This window comes from Hippopotamus amphibius, chromosome 6 (assembly GCF_030028045.1).
Source record: "Hippopotamus amphibius kiboko isolate mHipAmp2 chromosome 6, mHipAmp2.hap2, whole genome shotgun sequence".
In the NCBI taxonomy this organism is placed as follows: Eukaryota; Metazoa; Chordata; class Mammalia; order Artiodactyla; family Hippopotamidae; genus Hippopotamus; species Hippopotamus amphibius.
In genome coordinates, this window is record NC_080191.1 from 154,706,677 (window position 1) to 154,726,728 (window position 20,052).

The 20,052-nt window shown below is 37.2% G+C and overlaps 1 protein-coding gene and 1 long non-coding RNA gene across 3 annotated transcripts in view; one reads left to right on the top strand and one right to left on the bottom strand.

Moving 5' to 3' along the window:
* LOC130855173 (uncharacterized) overlaps nt 1-8,230 on the bottom strand; it is a 28,444-nt gene extending 20,214 nt beyond the window's left edge. The window contains exon 1 of the long non-coding RNA XR_009054240.1: nt 8,125-8,230. This is a non-coding gene — a long non-coding RNA (uncharacterized LOC130855173). The remainder of the gene's footprint in view (nt 1-8,124) is intronic.
* A 412-nt stretch (nt 8,231-8,642) lies between these two features.
* Nucleotides 8,643-20,052, top strand: part of PIK3CA (phosphatidylinositol-4,5-bisphosphate 3-kinase catalytic subunit alpha) — a 91,017-nt gene continuing 79,607 nt past the window's right edge. The window contains exons 1-2 of one of the 2 annotated variants that reach the window (XM_057738262.1): nt 8,655-8,776; nt 15,416-15,484. The gene's annotated coding sequence lies outside the window, so the exon portion shown is untranslated. Of the gene's footprint in view, nt 8,777-15,415; nt 15,485-20,052 lie in introns of both variants that reach the window. The other variant, XM_057738261.1, reaches the window with a different exon arrangement.

The window sequence follows — 20,052 nt, forward strand, 5'->3', positions numbered from 1 at the left end:
ATTTCCTCAAGGATTAGAATTTGGCCTGCCACATCCAGCTAAACCTTCATTTCGAGTTTGAGACAATCTGGTTTTCAACGCTAGCATCACTTAGAACCTCCTGGGGAACTATTAAATCTTAGTATTAGAATTCTCATTTAGTTGGTCTGAGACAGGGTCTGAGAAGATTTTGCTTTTGTTTTTATTTTTAAGGCTCTCCCATGTAATTCCAATATGAAACCAGGGCTGAAAACCACTGGAATAGAATGAAAACCTTTTCAGATATACGAGATCTAAAAGAATTTACTTCCCATTTACCCTTTCTCAGGAAGCTACTAGAGGAGTGCTGCTCTGAAATGAGGAGGTACTCAAAGACTAGAAAAGCACAGGATCCAGAAAACGTCGACTGTAAAATAGGAAATAGCAGAGGGAAGTACCAGATGACAGACTGTAGGAGACTAGGAAGTAACCAGTCTGGACTGGAACAGGAGGATGAAGAGCTCCAGGATGAGGTCTCTGAGAAAAAAAGAAAGTGGAATTAATAGATAAGCTGATACAGCTGAGTACTGGATGAAGAGAACTAGTATTAGGCATATGACAGAACTGATATGTAATTGGAAAAAACAGTAAGAATATGTACATAGAAAATATACATTTGATAAATGATGCAATTATTTTCTTCAAGAAAAATTAAAAGCTTTTCAGGACAGAAAAGCATGCACTACTTGGCTATGAGGTTAACAATATTAATGTAGTAATAGTGTAAATATTGATTCTTAACTGAAAATTATAATTACACTGAGTCTATAAAAGGAGGGGAAGCAAGGGTGTATACATGTCTATGTAAAAGAACTAAATCAAGAAATTGCAAAATAGAGCTATAATACAAATTATAGGATAGAAGGAATGCGGACCTACTGTTTTCTATATAATCTTTTTAGTATTATATTTTTTAACTATGTGCATGTGTTATCTGTGTTAAAAGTTAAAAAAAAAAAGAGCAAAAGGAAACTCACAAGTAACAATGTTAAAAGAAAATAAATTGGTAATGGAATGTCAGTTTTTACTCAACAGATTAGCAAAAATTAAAAATCCTTACATGATAAATTGCTACAAAAGATAAGGAGAAATTCACAACTGGTAGGATGCTAAATTGGTATAGCAACTGGGCAAAGCAATTTAGCGGTTCAACAAAATCACAAACATGGGTACTATGACCTAGAAATTCACATTCATGCATGAGCCATACAAAGATATCCAATGGAGTATTGCTTGTAATTTGGAAAAATTGAAAACAACCTCACCATTGATTGGCATATCACTAAAATTCATTGGTTCATTCAATAAATATTTATTGAGAGGCTGCTATGTGCCAAGCACTGTTCTGACAACTGGAAACATAGCAGTTACTAATACAGACAAAAATCCTTGCCTTCATGTAGTTTATATTCTTGTAGACGGAGACATATAATAAACAAACAAAGAAGTACATAAAATGTATGATGGTAATAAGAGCTACAGAGAAAAACAAAGCTGGGAAGGGAAAACAGGAGCCCTGGGAGAGAGTGTGTGTGTGATTTTTAAAAGGATGGTCAGGGAAATCCATACTGACATTTGAATAAAGACTTGAAAGAGGCGAGCAAGCAAACCAAGTGAATACAGTAATTGAAGTGGAGAGAAAAGTGTGCCAGGCCTTTACAATAAATAAACTAGATCAACATATACCAACACAGATAGATCTCAAAAAGATAAAGTTGAGTAAAAAAAAAGGGTATAAATGTACCAAAACTCAATTTTTAAAAATAGTTTTAAAATAATAATACTATTTCTTGTTCCTAGGTATAGGTAGGTAAAGCATGAAAAATGCAGACTTTTAGAATGAAACTTAGAAGGAAAAATATCAAAATTAAAAATAAGTGGTTGGTTCTGGGAAGAAAGAATTAGAATGCACCTTGGGTAGGGGGTCAAATACTACTTAGCTTTATTGCAATATTTTATTTATTTGATGTGAAACAAATTTCACTCACACATAACAGACTTTTAAATAATTGTTAATTCTGGGTAGAAGGAAAATGGGTGTTATATAATTTTTTGTACTTTTCTGAATTTAAAATTTCTCAAAAAAGATTAGCCAATACATTTTTGAAGAGAATAATGAGAGCAAAATTGATCTACCAGATATCAAAATGAATAATAAAGCTATCATGATTCAAATATTGCCATGCTAGCATAGGCAGATCAATGGAACAGAGTAAAGTTCAGAAATAGATTCAGAGGCATATAGAAATTTATTGTGTGATAAATATGGCATTTCAAGTAAGTGAAGGGACTAGAAAAATGGCAAAGAGATAGAATAAGTCATTTACCAAAGAAGATGAATCTCAACCTTCATCCAAGTTGTGTGTATCCGCAGTTTGTTCCTTTTATTGCTGAGGAGTATTACATGTTATAGGTGTGCCAGTATCTTTAACTATTCATGTATCGAAGGACATCTAAGGTAGTTGTAATTTCTGACTATTTTGTAAAATAATTTTTGTCTATATACAGCAGGAAAAAAAGAATAGAAGATGTATACCAAAGTAAAAATAACCATCTTTTATATTTTAGGGAGACTTTATTTTTTTCCTTTAAACATTTGTTTATTGTCATTTTTGTTTGTTTGTTTGTTTTTGGTCATGCCACACGCCAGGCATGTGGGATCTTAGTTCCCAGACCAGGAATCAAACCTGTGCCCCCTGCAGTGGAAGCACATAGTCTTAACCACTGGACCCCCAGGAAGTCCTATTGTCACAAATTAAAGAATAAAAATAACATTTGAGTTAAGTAGCTTTTATAAAATTATATTTGCCAACATTTCAATGAGAACAGTGGTTTTTGCCTTATTATCATATAATACCATCAGGAATGATGTCATTGAAATGGAGGCTCTTCCTACAAAATCATATCTATTTCTACAATTTGTTTTTATTGCAGCACAATGTAAAAATTTTGCTTCACGTGGAAATGGTATACCAAAGTGAAGAAGAAAATGAATTGCATGTTTTTCAACATTCAGGTATCCCTGAGTTAGGGTGCACTGAAAATAACTTAGCTATATTAAAAGATTAGTTTTACCTGACATTGAAATGTCTCTTCTATTAGAACCTCATGATCCTACCCTTCTAACACAACTGGTTTAACTAATATAAGGGGTTCTAAACACAAATACTCCTGTTGTTTCTTAGGCAGAAATAGTTTAACAAAATAGTGTGCAAATCCTTAGACTATACAATGGCACTGAAAATATTTTTGGTAACTGCAGAATTAATTTTATAGCTATTAATTTATTTATAGCTATTGAGTATGAGAAAAAGTGTTCTTTCTTGTGGTCTGCATGCAAAATTTGTTTTTTTAACTATGTTGAATTTTTTAAAATGCAGTAAAAATAATTATTTTTCCCTTAAGAGCTGTTTCTCCCACTTGAACTTCATAAAAATACCTGCAAGGTATGTTAGTAACTATGCTCCCTGAGGTAAAGACAAAAATTTGAAATGAATGGGAAAATATGGGTTCTTAGGAGAGGAAAAGAAACCAAAAAAAAGAGCCAATTAAAAAATTAAAAATTGAAAAATATAATACCTGAATTTTTAAAATTTCCTTGGTGGGCTCAAAAGCAGAGAGAAAAGGAAGTGAACTAGAAGAGAGATCAACAGAAATTATCCAATATGAACAAGAGAGAGAAAAATGATTGAAACAATGAACAGAGCCTTAGAGAGAAGGAGGACAATAGCAAAATGTCTAACTTTCTTGTCATTGGATTCCCAGAAAAGGAGAAGGAAATTGAGCAGGGAAATACATGAAGAAATAACTTCCAAAAACTTCCCAAATTTAGTGAAATATACAAAATTTCCAATTCAAGATCTCAGCAAAAAAATTCAAAGAAAATTCAAACAAAATAAATTCAAACAAAATAAATTCAAAGAAAAACAAACCAAACCAAAAAAACCCTCAACACATCATAATCAAACCATTGGAAAAAAAATGTCAAACGTGAAATAATCTGGAGAGAATTTTCTAGACAAATTACATATAGGGGAAAAACTACTTGAATGACCACAGATAGGGAAGACAGTGGAACAACATCTTTAAAGCCATATGGGGAAAAACTCTGTTAACTCAGAATTCTATGGCCAGTGAATATATCCATCAGGAATAAAAACAAAATAAAAATATTCTCAAATGAAGGAAAACTAAGAGACTGTGTCAACAGCAGATCTGCTCTAAAAGAAATACTAAAGGAAATTCTTTCAGCTAAAAGGAAATGATATCAGGAGAAAACATGGGTTTTCAGGAATGAAAGAAGAGAAATGGAAATGGATGGGTAAATTTAAAAGATTATTTTTTTCCACTTAGGTTCTCTAAAATATGTACAGGAATATCTTAGAGACACTGCAGGTTCAGTTCCAGACCACCTCAGCAAAGCAAATATCACAATAAAGCAAGTCAAATAAATTTTTTGGTTTCCCAGTACATATAAAAACTATGTTTACACTATACTGTAGTCTATTAAATGTGCAATAGCATTATGCTAGAAAAATGTAAATACCTTAATTATAAAATACTTTATCGCTGAGAAATGTTAACCATCATCTGAGCCTTCAACAAGTCATAGCAGTAACGAGAAAGATCACTGACCACAGATCACCAAAACAAATATAATAATATTGAAAAAGTTTGAAATATCATGAGAATTACCAAAATATGACACAGAGACATGAAATAAGCAAACGCTATTGTAAAAATGGCATCAATACACTTGGGTGCCAATATACAAAGGTTGTCACAAAGCTTCAATTTGTAAAAAAAAAAAATCTGCAAAGTGCAATAAAGCAAAACATGATAAAATAAGGTATGCCCATATAATCGTTGAAATCAAAAATTATAAAATTGTCTAATGGGGTTTCCATACATATATAAACATAATACATATACCAACTGTACATAAAGGTCAGTGAGTGGTAGGGAGAGGGACCGATGTGGCTTCAAGGTGTCTTTCCACATTTTACTTGAAGTGATGTAATACACTCAGTAGACTGTGAAAGTTTATGTACATATATTGTAAGCCATGGAGCAGTTATAAAAAAAATACAAAGAGATATATCCAAAAAGATAATATATAAATTAATTAAAATGTGATATAAAAATATTCAAATACTCCACAAGAAGGCAGGAAAATAGGAACAGAAAAAAACATCGGGAACAAACAGAAAATAAATAATAAAACAGTAGGCCTAAATGCAATCATATCAACAATTACATTAAACGTAAATAATCTAAACACAGCAATTAAAAAGAGCTCACCAGGCACTTCCCTGGTGGCACAGTGGTTAAGAATCCCCCTACCAATGCATGGGACACGGGTTCAATCCCTGGTCTGGGAAGATCCCACATGCCATGGAGCAACTAAGCCCATGCACCACAACTACTGAGCCTGTGCTCTAGAACCCACAAGCTACAACTACTGAAGCCCACGTGCCTAGAGCCCATGTGCTCCAAAATAAGAGAAGCCACCCCAATGAGAAGCCCATGCACCTCAAAGAAGAGTAGCCCCTGCTCACTGGAACTAGCGAAAGCCCACATGCTGCAATGAAGACCCAATGCAGCCAAAAAATACATACATAAATAAATACATTTATTATTTTTTAAAAGGGCTCATTAGATTGGATTAAAAAAGAGAGGCCTATGTGTTGTCTACAAGTAACCCATTTCAAATATAACTATATAGGTAGATAAATAAAAAGAAAGGAAAATATATATCATGCAAATATTAATCAAAGAAAGGTGGAGTGAATACACTAATATTAGAAAAAATAGATTTCAGAACAGGGATATTACAAGGGAAAAAGATAGTACATAATGATAAAAAGAGTCAATTCATCAAAAACACATAGTTCTAAATGTGGGTACACCTAACAACAGAGCTTCAGGATATGTAAAGCAAAAATACACAGACACGAAAGGAGAAATAGACAAATCCACAATTATAGTTGGAAACAACGCTCCTCTCCCAGAAACTGATAGAACTACTGGAGAAAACCAGTAAGGATATGAAAGACCTAACATTATCAACCAACTTGTTATGATTGATGCAGAACATTCCACCCAATAACACACATGAAATATTCTATTATAGGGGCACATAGGACATTCACCAAAAAATGTGGGGCAAAATAAACCTTAACAAATGGAAAAGAACTGAAATCTTAAAAGTATGTTTTCTGACCATAACCAAATTAATAAGTGCTACATGGTAGCTCGTTTTTATCATCCCTTGGTGTGTTTTACTGCTTGACTTGGCAATTTTATAAATCCAGAGTATATTGCTTCATAATCAAGTTTGTGCTTGTTTCAAGTTGACTTCAAAGCTTAGTAGTAACTTCAGTGTTTGTTAGAGAATGTCTGGTGCACAATGCACATTTGAGTATCAGTTATCTTTATTTTCAAAGGAAATAAAGCCAAAAGGCAAGTAACTGTTACCATACCGCCAATGTGTTAGAATGGAACAACAGTGTCATCTTGGACATTTTACCTCCTAACTTTAAGAAAGCAACTCTTTAATTCTGAAATATTTCATTTTTTGTTTGACTTACAGTCTGAGAATCACAATTTTAATTTTTCCTTTAAAACATTCTCTTTCAGTCGCAGGACCTTAAGCAATAAGTTCTGTCATATAGATGCCTAACATATTCTAAACACTGAATAACAGTGCAAACACCTTTGGAAGCAAGATAAAACACATGACAGATCAATGGTCACCAAATAAACCAAACACATCATTTGTGAATTGGGCAGTAAATGCTAATCCTGCACCACTGAGTAACCATTCATTCAAGTACCAGGTATGGCATTTTCTGCTGTGACACATGATATCTTAAAGGCAGATTATCACATAACAAAAATCATACAATGTAATTAGTATTTTTCTATTAAAAATAAATTTTAGAAAAATATATACCGAGCATAATTTTTCCCCACTAAGGACTATCTATTAACATCTCACTCGCCTGGAAACACAATTTGGGAAATGCTGCCTTAAGGTTTACTTTGACTAGTAACTCAATGTTATTACTTTTTTTTTTTTTTTAATTCTCTGCTCTTGAGTAATATAGTGTTCTGAAAGGGCTGAAAAACACTGGTTCAAGGAAAATATTTAGAAAATTAGACCCCTCAAATATGAGATGAAAACCAAAGCTTTAGAAAAGAAAGCACAGGAAATATAGAAATGCAGTCAAATGAAACTATGACCGCATAAGGGAATGGATCTTGTTCAAGGTCGGGTATGGATGTGCGTTCGGGAAAAAACTGGTTACTGGTCAGCTTTTTGCTCTGCATGACAAGCTAGACTGTAACATCTCTGGCGTGGGTCACTGCCAAGTCCTCTACTCCTTAAACTTCAGGGGAGAGCCCCAGTTTGAGGACTTGTATCGCAGAGTTCCACTAATACTAATCGGTGCCTACGCATTTTCAATGGAATGAAAGGCCACTAGGGGGAGAGACGCGCGGAAAACCGGACCCTCATCCGTAGTGATCTCCAACGGCCGCAGACCCCATTCCTCTCAAGCAAAGACGAGGCTCCTGCGGCACGCAGTATCAAGACACCACATTGCACATCATCTGCAACCAAAATGGCTTTTCTGAAGTCTCCGTGGGCACTACGCGAAAAAAGCACGTATTCTGAATATTAGATTTGAATCCTACAAGCTGATACAAATCTGAAAAAAAGGACACTGCGAAAGGGCTCCCCGAGGGAGTCAAAGGATTGCGGATTGTGGCAGTGAATTCCTCTTTCGGGACGGGCTACGACTTAACCTCACGGTGGCAGAAGGACGCGCAGCAGCGTTCTGTAAAAGGCCTTCTTTCTAGTATCGATATCCACTTCTGGTTAGCCTCTGACAGAGGCGGTTAGCCACGACGTCCCCTTCCCTGAACCAGAGGAAACCTCGTTCCCTCTGTGGGCGTAAAAGAGAACGGACCCGCTTGCCCCCAGTACTCCTTGCTGTGTTTCTACCCTAGCCCTGCGGCTCGCAGAAACATATGTACGACACACATGCCGCCGTAGGATGACGGAATAGTCTCACTACTGCAAAAGACAACAGCATTACACACCAGGGCACTAGAAGAGCAGCCGCAACGCCACCCGAACTTCGGGCAGGAAACCAAGGCGCAGGCGCGCTGGCACACTGTTACCCGATTTGCCCGTTTCCCCCTGCTGGTCTCCGCAGTTTCACTTCCCTTCGTTTGCCCATCTGCTTCCGGGGCAGAGAAGGCTCGGCCCCTCCTCAGCTCTTACCCTCCTCTGCCCGAGGGGGGGGGGGGGGAGTCGAGGGGGTGGGGAAGAGTTCGTTGTTTGTTTACACGATGTGAGCGGAAAAAGAGACCAATAAAGTTTATTCTGGAAACAAAAGGAAAAAAAAACAGGGGTGACAGAGAAAGGAGACGGGGGCGGAGGCGTGTGGCGGGGGCTAGCGAGGAGAGGCAGCGAGGAGGAGAAAGCGGCAGTTCCGGTGCCGCCGCTGCGGCCGCTGAGGTCTCGGGCTGCTGCCGCCGGGCCGCTGGGGCTGGGGCCGCCGGAGAGGCAGGGCTCGGGCCCGGCCGGGCAGCTCCGGAGCGGCGGGGGAGAGGGGCCGGGAGGCGGGGGCCGTGCCGCCCGCTCTCCTCTCCCTCGGCGCGGCCGTCGCCGCCGCCGCCGCCGCCGCCGCCGCCCGAGGGGCTGGGACCCGATGCGGTTAGAGCCGCGGAGCCTCGAGGAGCCCCAAGCGTGAGTAGAACGCGGACTGGCCGGGCGCGGGCGCGGTCGGGAGGGGGCCGGGTGGGCGCCGGGGACTCTCCGGCGCGCCAGCCGTCTTGGGCGGGGGCTGGCCGCCGGTCGTCTCTCCCAGCGTCGGCCCGCAGGGGAGTTCGCCCGCGATCGCCGCTCCCTCTCCCCCGCCTGCCGCTGGCCTCACCCAGATGCAGAGGCGAGGGCTCGCCGTTCCCTCTTCTCTCCCTCTGGCCGCCGCCTCGCTCCTGGTTTCCTTCCTCTCCCATTTTTGGGGATGGGGCGGCTAGAGACTGAGGAAGTGCGCCCAGGGCCGCCGCCCCGGCCGCGATGGCTCGGTCCCCTGCGCCCTTGCACATCCACCCGGCCCGCGAGCACCGCGGCGTGAGGGATCCCGGCGCCGAGCCGCGAGCTGTTCCTGAGGGTCTGTCACGCCCGAGGACTCCGGCCCCGCCGGCCCGGCGACCCTGCGTTTGCCTCATACTGGGTTTAAATCGCCCGGCTGGGGCTTGGAAGGAAAACCGCTCCCCCCCACCCCTCAGTTCCCCTCCCACCCTTCCTCTCGAAGTTGTTTTTTTCCTTTTAACCGAGACAGTCCAACGTGTTGGAGCTTTCATTCATAGACTTGAGACGTTGTCTCGTGATCTGTGCCTTTACTAAGTCTGTTATGTGATGCCTGCTTCATAGCTCCTAAGTGGCTCGGAAAGGTAGGGTAGCGCCCAGGATTGGGCTGTGTAAACACCAGACGTTCAGCCAGTGTGTTTTGATCGCGGCTTGAGGGGTTTATTTTAGGATGCTAAAGGAATAGTGGCGATGGTGGCTGGTTACCAGACTTAGGAATCGAAAGCTGTTTTCTTGGATGGCAGTAATTGGGGAGCTACTTACGCAGGTATATAAAGGGTCCGGGGAGTGCAACAAGAGGGGGCTCTGGAAAAACAGCCTGCATATTCTTTAATGAAGTAGAGTTGTGATTTCGTTTGGTGAAGCTTCCTCATTCCAGCACTGCGCCTTTGTGCACATACAGGACATTGGTTTGCGAGATGATGTTTTGAATCGTAGTTTTTGAGGCCTGGGAGAATCTCTAGAAAACTTGGGTAGGTAAACTCCTGGTAACTCAGGTCGTCCGGTAATTACTACGGCCACATTTGAACCGCTGTGGGCAAAAGTGGTCGCGTGTGTTCATGCTCCGAAGCTGGGTTCTCTGGGTATTTGCTTACATTGCACCGTACAGAATTTGTTTATGTGCTGGATTGCGTTGTTGTTAAGGAAAGATCTGCAAAATACTTAAGAAACCGTGTTGCTAATTTCATTCGTATAAATCAGAACACGTCTTTATTAATGGACTCTAGGAGCAACTGCAGTGTTAATATGTCTATGTATTTAAGTTTTAACATTTTTTTGACTGAAGCATTGAATTCTGGTTGACAGCATAGATCTCGAAACATCACATGTTCTGGGAAATTTTAATTATCAGATTAACTGTTCTGCAGTGTCATCAGCCAAAATTATCTGAAGAGGGCCCGGGGGGGGGGGGTGTTTTATTTGATTTTCTAAGTTTTCTCATTTCACGGTTTGGGATAAAATTAAATTTCATACATAACTTTTTTCAGAAGTTTCTTGTGGGTTTTTCATTATTGTAAAAGAGTGGTTTCCTATTAAAATCACAAAATCGGTGATTGAAAGAAGTGATAGTACATCATAATAGTAATAGCATCATGGGGGAAATAAAAAGAAAGTGAATGAATATTAACTTAATGGTTTATCATTGACTGTGAATATAAAGTTTGAAAGGCATTCCTATCAGTTTTAGTTGAATTAAAAATGAACCACATATAAATGCAGAATAGTGTTTTTATATGTCCAAAGATTTTTTTTCAATTTTAAATAAATTGGTTATAGCATTAAAGAGATGTCACTAAATACAAATGCTGTGCTTAAACCCAGAAACTACTGCATGAAAGTGTTACTCTCATGTGCAAGATATTTGTGAAAGGGAGACTGTAAAAGAGTAGTGGCTTTGCCTGGCTCTGGATGGAACAGCCCCTCTTGAGGCAGAGCTTCCTTCCTGTCAGGATAAGATCCTCTCTATCCCAAATAAGCATTCCCTTTAAAAAAAAAAAGTAAATTTATAAATAAAATATTTATATAATAAGGTAGCTTATACATTTCTTAAAACAGTGTACTTTGTGTATAGCTTTCCTTATTAGTACCCTTTACTGAGTAAAGAATTTTTAACATTTGCTATTACCATTTAAAGGGCATTTACTCTGTTGCTCTGTTTATTTGAAAAGGGCCAGCTTAATCCCGTTTGATCTCTTTAGCAACTAAAATAGCATTAAAAGGATCAGTTCTCTATTTTATTATTTAAATATCTTGAATTTCAAGGTAGGGGTGATTCTTTAAATGAAATGTGTTTCTTAAACATAGTAAAAGATTTTATCTCAGGGGAAAATATAATCTTTAAAATTGTGCAACTTTAGAAGCATAAACTTTGGAAAACCATGGTTTATAATTTGTTAGCATAGTTATTGAGCTGTTTTATTAGGTATATTTATCTTGAGCTACACAATAATCCTGTAGAGAAGGCAGTATTACGGTCTCTGAGAAATGACATTTTAATCTAAGGTCAGACAGGTGTCAGGTGACAACTCATTGACAAAACTAATGTTTGTGACTCCTTTCATTTTATCATGCTACCTCTCACCTGCTCCAGCCTGCTTTTTAATAGATAAAGAAACTTGGTGGAGGGGAATGAATTGGGAGATTGGGATTGCCATGTACACTTTACTAATAAAAAAAATACCAAATTGTACACTCGAAATATATGCAGTTCATTGTATGTTAACTGTATCTTAATAAAAGTTCCTAATTCAAAAAGAAAAGAAAAGAATGAAAAGGAACTTGGGCCCAGAGGTACAAAGATCACCTTTTCCCTTATTTGCAGTAATAGATGTATATGTTTAATTCCCCATGTAGCTTAAACAGTGGTTTTTAATCCTGGCCACATGTTAGAATCATCTAGTCAGCTTTTTAAAAATACCAGTGCCAGGGTCTCATTCCTAGAGATTCTGATTTAATTGGTCTGAGTTGGAGCCCAGACATCTGTTTGTTTTTAAGTTCCCCAGATAATTCTAATAGACACGATTGTAAAGCCCTTGCTTTCAAAGACCTGTGTGATTGATTTGTTTCTTGCTTCTCTCTCTCTAGGTTCATCTCCCATTCCTCCTCCTACAGCTCCCTTGGCCTTTTTGCTCTTCATATGCAAATGCTGTTTGCTTTTCCTGAAATATTTGCATACTCCGTACCCCTTCCTTAACTGGCTGACTCCTACTCATCTTTCATATCAACTCCTTTGAAAAGTCTAGTCTGGGTTAGATGCCCTTGCTTCCTGTTCCCATAGCATCTTGTACTCCTACTGTCATAGCATTGACTCACTGCATTGATAATTGCCAATTTATTTGTCTGTATCCTCCACCAAGATGTAAATTTCATTAAAAGCATAGGACCTCTATCTTATATACAGTTGTATTCTCATTGCCTAGCACAATAGCCAGTACATAATAGGCAGTTATTCACTGAATAAATAAATACATTAACAACAAACCTCTTTACAACATGTAATAATTTATAAATGCTCAATGCCAGTGAAGTTTTTATTCTTGCCAAATACATTTATTATTTTTTGTCACTAAAAATATACATCCCTGCACCTGCCACGTGTATGAAAAAATTCATTTATTTGGAGACAGTTGAGATGTTCTAAATTACATATAAATTATATCGAGTGACACTCAACCCCAAACACACATACACACACACACCCCACACACACATAATTATACACAGAACTGCACTGGAATTCAGGAGATATGAATTCACATCCCAGCCTCACCACAAGTGTGTGTCCTTGGGCAAGTCTCAGTCTTTTGGGGCCTCAGTTTCCTCATCTGTAACATAGAGGAATTTTACTGAATGTTCTACATGGTACTCAGTGATCTTGCCTTAAAATCCTATGAGTACTAAAAATATTGACTTTGGAAAATCTAAACCTCCTTGGTTCAAAACCAGGCTTTTATACTTACTAGCAGGATTACTTTGGACAGATTTCCTAATGTGTATAATGGGAGTAATTACTACACAACAGGGTTGTTGTTGTTTTTGTTTTTGTTGAATTTATGAGATAATGTAGATCCAAGAAAGTTTTTGTCCTGGATCAGATGCTTGATACATGTTCATTTCCTTTTCCCTTAGAAGGTGTTAGATCTCATGATCGGACTTATCTGAGATGAGAAAAAAGATAAAGTTTATGTAATAAATCCTGTTTTCCACTTTGCTGACTGCCAGCTTTACAGGTGTGACTAGGAACCAAAAACCACATGGCTTTTAGTTTCATTTTCTTAGAACCCTATTCCACTGTCAAACACCTAGGTGTTAGTCAACCTGCTTTGGAAATAATTATGCCTAGAAGTTTGAATCATGACAGGATAGCAAGTGTCAAGCTATCTGTACATCCATAATATATGATATGGAGGAAGAGAGAATCTAAACTGATGACCTTATGCCATCTCCAAAGATAACTAAAATCAGACTTGACCATCCCAAAAGAATGAAACAGATTAAAAGTAAGGATGTTTTACAAAAGAAGACCCAGAAATTTTGGTGAAGTCTCTGTTCACCAGACCTTAAAATTCAAGGACATTTATTTAGTAATTTCTAGGAGATACAGGAAGTATACTTCTAGTCAGGACCAATTTCAGAAGATAAGATTGTCCTTGGGCTTGCTAGGTGGCGCAGTGGTTAAGAGTCCGCCTGCCAATGCAGAGGTCACGGGTTCGATCCTAGCTCCAGGAAGATCCCACATGCCGCAGAGCAACTAAGCCCGTGTGCCAAAAAAAAAAAAAAAAAAAGATTGTTCTTGATATCAGAAGTGGTTACAGGTATCAGTTAGCAGACTGAAGTTATTGATGTTTTTCTCTATTTGGAAGCCATGTATCTTATTTTATATGGTTATTTTAACCTTTATTTATTTGGTAATAGAGAGTAACCTTACACACAATGTAGTAATATCTCTGCTAAAGTTTCTTGATACCAATCTTATTTTTGTATAAAGCAAATTGACTTGTCTGAGTTTTACCTTAAGTTTATGTTTAAAGTGAACTTTACTAATTATCTTTTTAGAAAAAAATTCTGTTATAAAAATTAAAAATAGTGGGTAGGGGAAACTGAAGTCTTAAGGGTGTAAAAAAGGAGCAACACACAATGAAGTCTGAGGACTTAACTTAAAGGCTTGAGATTTCCATCATTCAGAAAGGTTATTCAACCTTAGATATACTGATAATGTTTTATAGCCATTTATATTATTCACATTTAATCCTTTATTAATATGAATCAATTGATGCTGGTTAAGGAATTTTTAGATGGTCTTTCTCCTTCTCAACTATACAGTTCAGGGAGTTTAAAGTAAAAATGCTTCAATAAAAAGTTTATAAGTTTGCAATAAAAGTGGTGACTTAGAGCTTTTTCTTCAAGTTTAATATTTCTTACACTGAAATTGTTTTTAGTATGTATTATAGTGCTCTGGTCTGGATAGCTGAAGGACTGAATTCAAATCCCAAATTGCTAGTTTGTATTTATATGGGGGGAGAGGAGGCAGGCTATATCACATCTTTGCATCTCTTTCTGCAGTGATACAATAGTAATTGTAATATGCTGCTTGTTAGTAACTCATATAATTAACATGAATTTAAATAATCCAAACTGCATAAAATTATTTAAGGGAAAATATATACATGCTAATCATTATTTTAAATTTATGCCTGGTACAAGAGTAACATGTTTCATATTTGGCCTCACAAACACTGATTTCTTCTGTATCATTTTGCTAGTTGGCTTGATAGTTTAAATTGCACTCATTTGTAAGAGGTTAAGTTTTAGTAACTTTTAGTATATAATTGGAATTGTTACAAAGGAGTCTGTATTGGGGCCAGCATTGCCATTTGAAATAAGTGTGGGATTTAAAAAAAAAAAAGGTAAGAACTCTTACAGACCATGCTTATCTGGTAGACTTCAAATTTAAAATTATTTGTGTATTGGAAGCCAAAGAAGTCAGTGTTGTGATGTGGAAAAAGCTGCATTAGGATAGAATCATTCTATTCTGATCTTAACTCTCTTGTGAAACTCAACAAGAGTTAGTAAGATTCAGTGGAGAGATACATCCTATAAACTACTATAGAGATTATTTTGTTTTATTTATTGGCTGCGTTGGATCTTCGTTGCTGCACACAGGCTTTCTCTAGTTGCTGAGAGCGGGGGCTACTCTTCATTGTGGTGCGCAGGCTCCTCATTGTAGTGGCTTCCCTTGTTGTGGAGCACAGGCCTTAGGCGCGTGGGCTTCAATAGTTGCGGCACACGGGCTCGATAGTTGTGGCTCACAGGCTTTAGAGCACAGGCTCAATAGTTGTGGTGCATGGGCTTAGTTGCTCTGCGATATGTGGAATCTTCCCAGAGCAGGGCTTGAACCCGTGTCCCTTGCATTGGCAGGTGGATTCAACCACTGCGCCACCTGGGAAGTCCTACTGTAGAGATTTAAAGCAATATTATGAAGATAATTTTAAGCATAGATTTTTTTTTTTTTAACAGGAGGAGACCATGTTTGTGTTCATTCTTGTATCCTCAGCACCTGGCATAGTACCCGAAAGGAGGTGATTAGTAAGTGATATTTTTGCAGTAGAATCATAATTGGGAATCAAAACACTTATCTATCAGTTAATAGCTAGATATTTTAAACTATCTGAGAGTATATAAATTGCTATGTGCCAGTCTTAGTTGATCATTTATTGAGTATGGATTTGAAGTAGATAGGAAACACATTTCTATAAGTTGTTAACTAGCTGCATATTTCTATTGATGTTTATAGACATTTTTAACAAAGATTGATAGGTTAGGAGAAGCTATGTCCTGAAAGAACATTGGGTCAGGAGTCCGAAAATCTGGGTTCTATATTGAACTGTTAACTAGCTATTCGGCATTAGATCTTGACCTTTTAGCACTTTTCTTCACCTGCAAAATATCTAAGGTTCTTTACAATTCAAAAATTTTATGAGATTTCAAGCATTTTAAAGTCTATTTCTGATTTCAAGGAAGTGTGAGTAAGCCACTCCCTAGAGGGAAGATGGTCCTATCTCAGTTTGTTGTATCTTGAGAAGTGATAATCTTTTTATCTGCCTGTTTCTAAATTTGCACATATTTGAAGGCCCTTATGTGAAATTCTGTGACAGAGAAAAGCTGCCATTAGAAAAGAATGGACTGGAAAGTTTCTTCCTTCCTTCCTTCCTTCCTTCCTCCCTTCCTTCCTTCCTTCCTTCCTTCCTTCCTTCCTCTCTTTCTTTCTTTCCGAAACCTTCCGTGACTTTGGAGGATCAAATTTAATGCAGACGTGGCCATTTTGGTTACTGGCACTGAGAGCAGTTAAGTGACTGACAAGCATTGAAGAGTAGATCATCCATTGCACACCAGTTGCCAGGGTTATGAAGGCCAGCAAACCTGTCACAGCACCCTTAATAGCCATTGGCAACCATCCTTACTTTAGTTAAAGACTTCTAGGAAAATATGTTCATAATTTCCTTTGGTAACCCATCCCACTAGATGGTTTTCAGAAAATATGTTCTAATCTTAGAAACAATTCCAGAGGCATAGTAAGCCTCTTTTTCTAGATGTATCCTCTGTTGTGCAGACAAATATATGAAAAGATGACAAAAATAATTGTCCTTGATCAGAAAGCAATGATGTTTGCTATTGATTTGTTGTTTCTGTAAATGTTCAAATTACCTTCAACTTTTGAATAGTTTTTAACCAGCAAATTGTTCAGGTAATGAGATATTATTTAGAGTTATTTTGAGTATGTACTCATTTTTCAACAAACTAAGCAGATTTCTGTGGCTTTTCTTTGACAGATCATGCTTTTCTAAGTACTTTTCTAATGGACTTACTGCAGGTCTGGACCTGAAAGTACTATTGCATTTTGAAACAATTGACTGCCTTTAGCCTAAAAGCAAGTGAATTGTATGTGTGTTTTGCGTTTTTTCCTTAGGAGGTTGAGTTCTTGACAAGTACAAAAACCTTGGAGTTTTCTGCTAAATAAGCTCCAATCCTGGAATATAGATTTATGGCGCATGTCATCAAAAGTAAAGCAGCACTAATGGGAAAAATTGTCAGGAAAAAGATTGAAATAAGGCACTATTATAAACTTGATCTGAAATCAAACCATATATGACAACAAAGAAAGGAAAAATTACATTTTCACACTGTCACTTTTATACTTATTGTAAATATTAGTACTAACATCATTTTAAAGTTATTTTCCATATGAAGATTTCCTATTATTTGCAATTAAGACCTTGTTAGGCAGCATCTTAAAGTATTTGTGAAAGTGATATTTGTATTCTCTTTCTCTAACTATATATGGATTGTAAAAGTTGAACATGACTTTATTAAAGCAGTTTCTGTACTTGTGATAATTACAGTCGTAGTAAAATTGAAAGCAGTTTATAATATTAGTAATTTTATGGTTTGGAGACTGCTAGTTTCTTTGTTTTCTGTTTACTAGAGTGACCAACATTCAGATTTCTTAGTGATGTTGTAGGACTTAAGATTTCCTAAAAATCACTGTGAAAAATTTCGATTATTTCTATGCAATGAAAGCCAGCTTTTTTTTTACAGCTATGTGTTACAGACACTACTAATACACAGCTAAATGATCTACTAATGTACAATGACCAAAGCACAGCTAAATGTATCATGAGATGGTATTTTGTTGAGTTTAGATATCAGATATATAAATTTGTTGAGTACATTCCTCCTGCAAATAATTTTTTTTCCAAGCCAAAATGGGGTCGAGTAATCTGGCAACTGTACAGAATATTTGAAGTGAGAATAGTCTTAGAAAATCCACAAAATATGGTCAGTGTATGTAGGCTTCTTTAATTTTTCTTTTCCTAACTATGTGTCACAGTGAGCATGAAGCCAGACTATCAAAATTACTAGTTTTGTAATTGAGGGCAAATTATTTAGCCTGTCTGGGTTAAATATTCTCAGGGTTAATATGTATTTGCTTATTTGTAGAAGAGGGATAATAACAATACCTATATCATAATATTATAATGAAGGTTAAATGCCAAATACGTGAAAGCGTTTAGAACAGTGCCTAGTACACAGTAAGCACTCAATAAATATCTGTATGCTACTTGAGAGCGCTAACCATGTCATAGTCATTGATGTATTTGGGGGCTTTCACATTTTGTAGTGAATTGAATCCTGTCCATTTTGAGGATTTACTAATGAATCCTGTCTCTGGAGAGTGAATAATAAGGTTCCTTTCTAACAACATTCTTGACATTACTGCTTGCTTTTTGTTCTATTACAGCTTTTTAAAGTTTCATTCTCACTCTGGGAATTTGAATTCTATTTCATACCTAGTCCTCAGAGAAGTTAGCATATAGAGATTTAGCTTGATCGGAATGAGGGATTAGCGGACATAAAGGAATTACGTAAATGAAAGTACATTTCTTACGTCTAGTCTGAGCTTCCTATGGATTGTTTTTCCCTGTCCATTCCTGGAATCTCAGAATCCCCAGCTGATAACTTTTCTCTTTTTCTTTTTTTATTTGTGCGGTTGATTTATGATATTAAATTAGTTTCAGGTATACAACATAGTGATTCAATATTTTTCTAGATTTTACTCCGTTTAAAGTTATAAAATGTTGCCTGTCTTCTGTGTGCTGTACAGTATATCCTTTTAGCCTATTTATTTTATACTTATTAATTTGTACCTCTTTATCTCCTGCCCCTATATTTCCCCTCCACTTCCCTCTCCCTGCTGATCCACTAGTTTCTTCTCAATATTTGTGAGTCTGTTTCTGTTCTGTTATATTCACTATTTTATTTTTTAGATTCCACATGTAAGTGATAACATACAGTATTTGCCTTTCTCTGTCTGACTTATTTCACTAAACATAATACTCTCAAGGTTCATCAGTGGTGTTGCAGGTGGCAAAATTTCATTCTTTTTTATGGCTAATATTCCATTGTATACATGTATACCACATCTTCTTTATCTGTTCATCTGTGGGTAGACACTTAGGTTACTTCCATATCTTGGCAATTGTAAATAATGCTGCTATGAATATTAGGGTGCATGTATCTTTTTGAATTAGTGTTTTCATTTTCTTTGAATATATACCTAGGAGTGGAATTGCTGGATCATGTGGTAATTCTATTTTTAGTTTTTTGAGGAACCTCCATAATGTTTTCCACAGTGGCTGCACCAATTAACATTCCCACCAACAGTGTACAAGGGTTGCGTTTATGCCACATCCTCAACATTTGTTATTTGTGGTCTTTTTGATGATAGCCATTCTGACAGGTGTGAGGTGGTATCTCATTTTGGTTTTCATTCACATTTCTCTGATGATTAACAAGCTCGAGCATCTTCTTGTGTGCCTGTTGGCTGTCTGTATGTCTTTTTTGGGAAAGTGTCTTCTGCACAATTTTTAATTGGGTTGTTTGTTTGTTTGTTTTTGGTGTTGAGTTGTGTGAGCTCTTTATATATTTTGGATATTACCCCTTATCAGTCATATCATTTGCAGATATTTTCTCCCATTCTTTAGTTTGTCTTTTCTTATTGTTGATGGTTTCCTTTGCTGTGCAAAAGCTTTTAAGTGTAATTGGGTCTCATTTGTTTATTTTTGTTTTTGTTTCCTTTGCCTTAGGAGACAAATGCAAAAAAAAAAAAAAATTGCTACAATTTATGTCAGAGAGTGTTCTGTCTATGTTTTCTTCTAGGAGTTTTATGTTTTCCAGTCTTACAGTTAGGTCTTCAATTCATTTTGAGTTTCTTTTTTGTATATGGTGTGAGAAAATATTCTAATTTCATTCTTTTACATGCAGCTGTCCAGTTTTCCCAGCATCACTTATTGAAGAGACTGTCTTTTTTCCATTGTATATTCTTGCCCTCTTTGTCATAGATTAATTGACCATAGGCACATAGGTTTATTTCTGGGCTGCTGATTCTGTTCTATGAATCTGTCTCTTTTTGTGCCAGTACCATAGTGTTTTGATAATTGTAGCTTTGTAGTGTAGTCTGAAGTCAGGGAATGTGATACCTCCAGCTTTGTTCTTTTTTCTCTAGATGACTTTGGCTATTCGGGGTCTTTTGTGGTTCCATATAAATTTTAGGTTTGTTTGTTCTAGTTCTGTGGAAGATATTATGGGTATTTTGA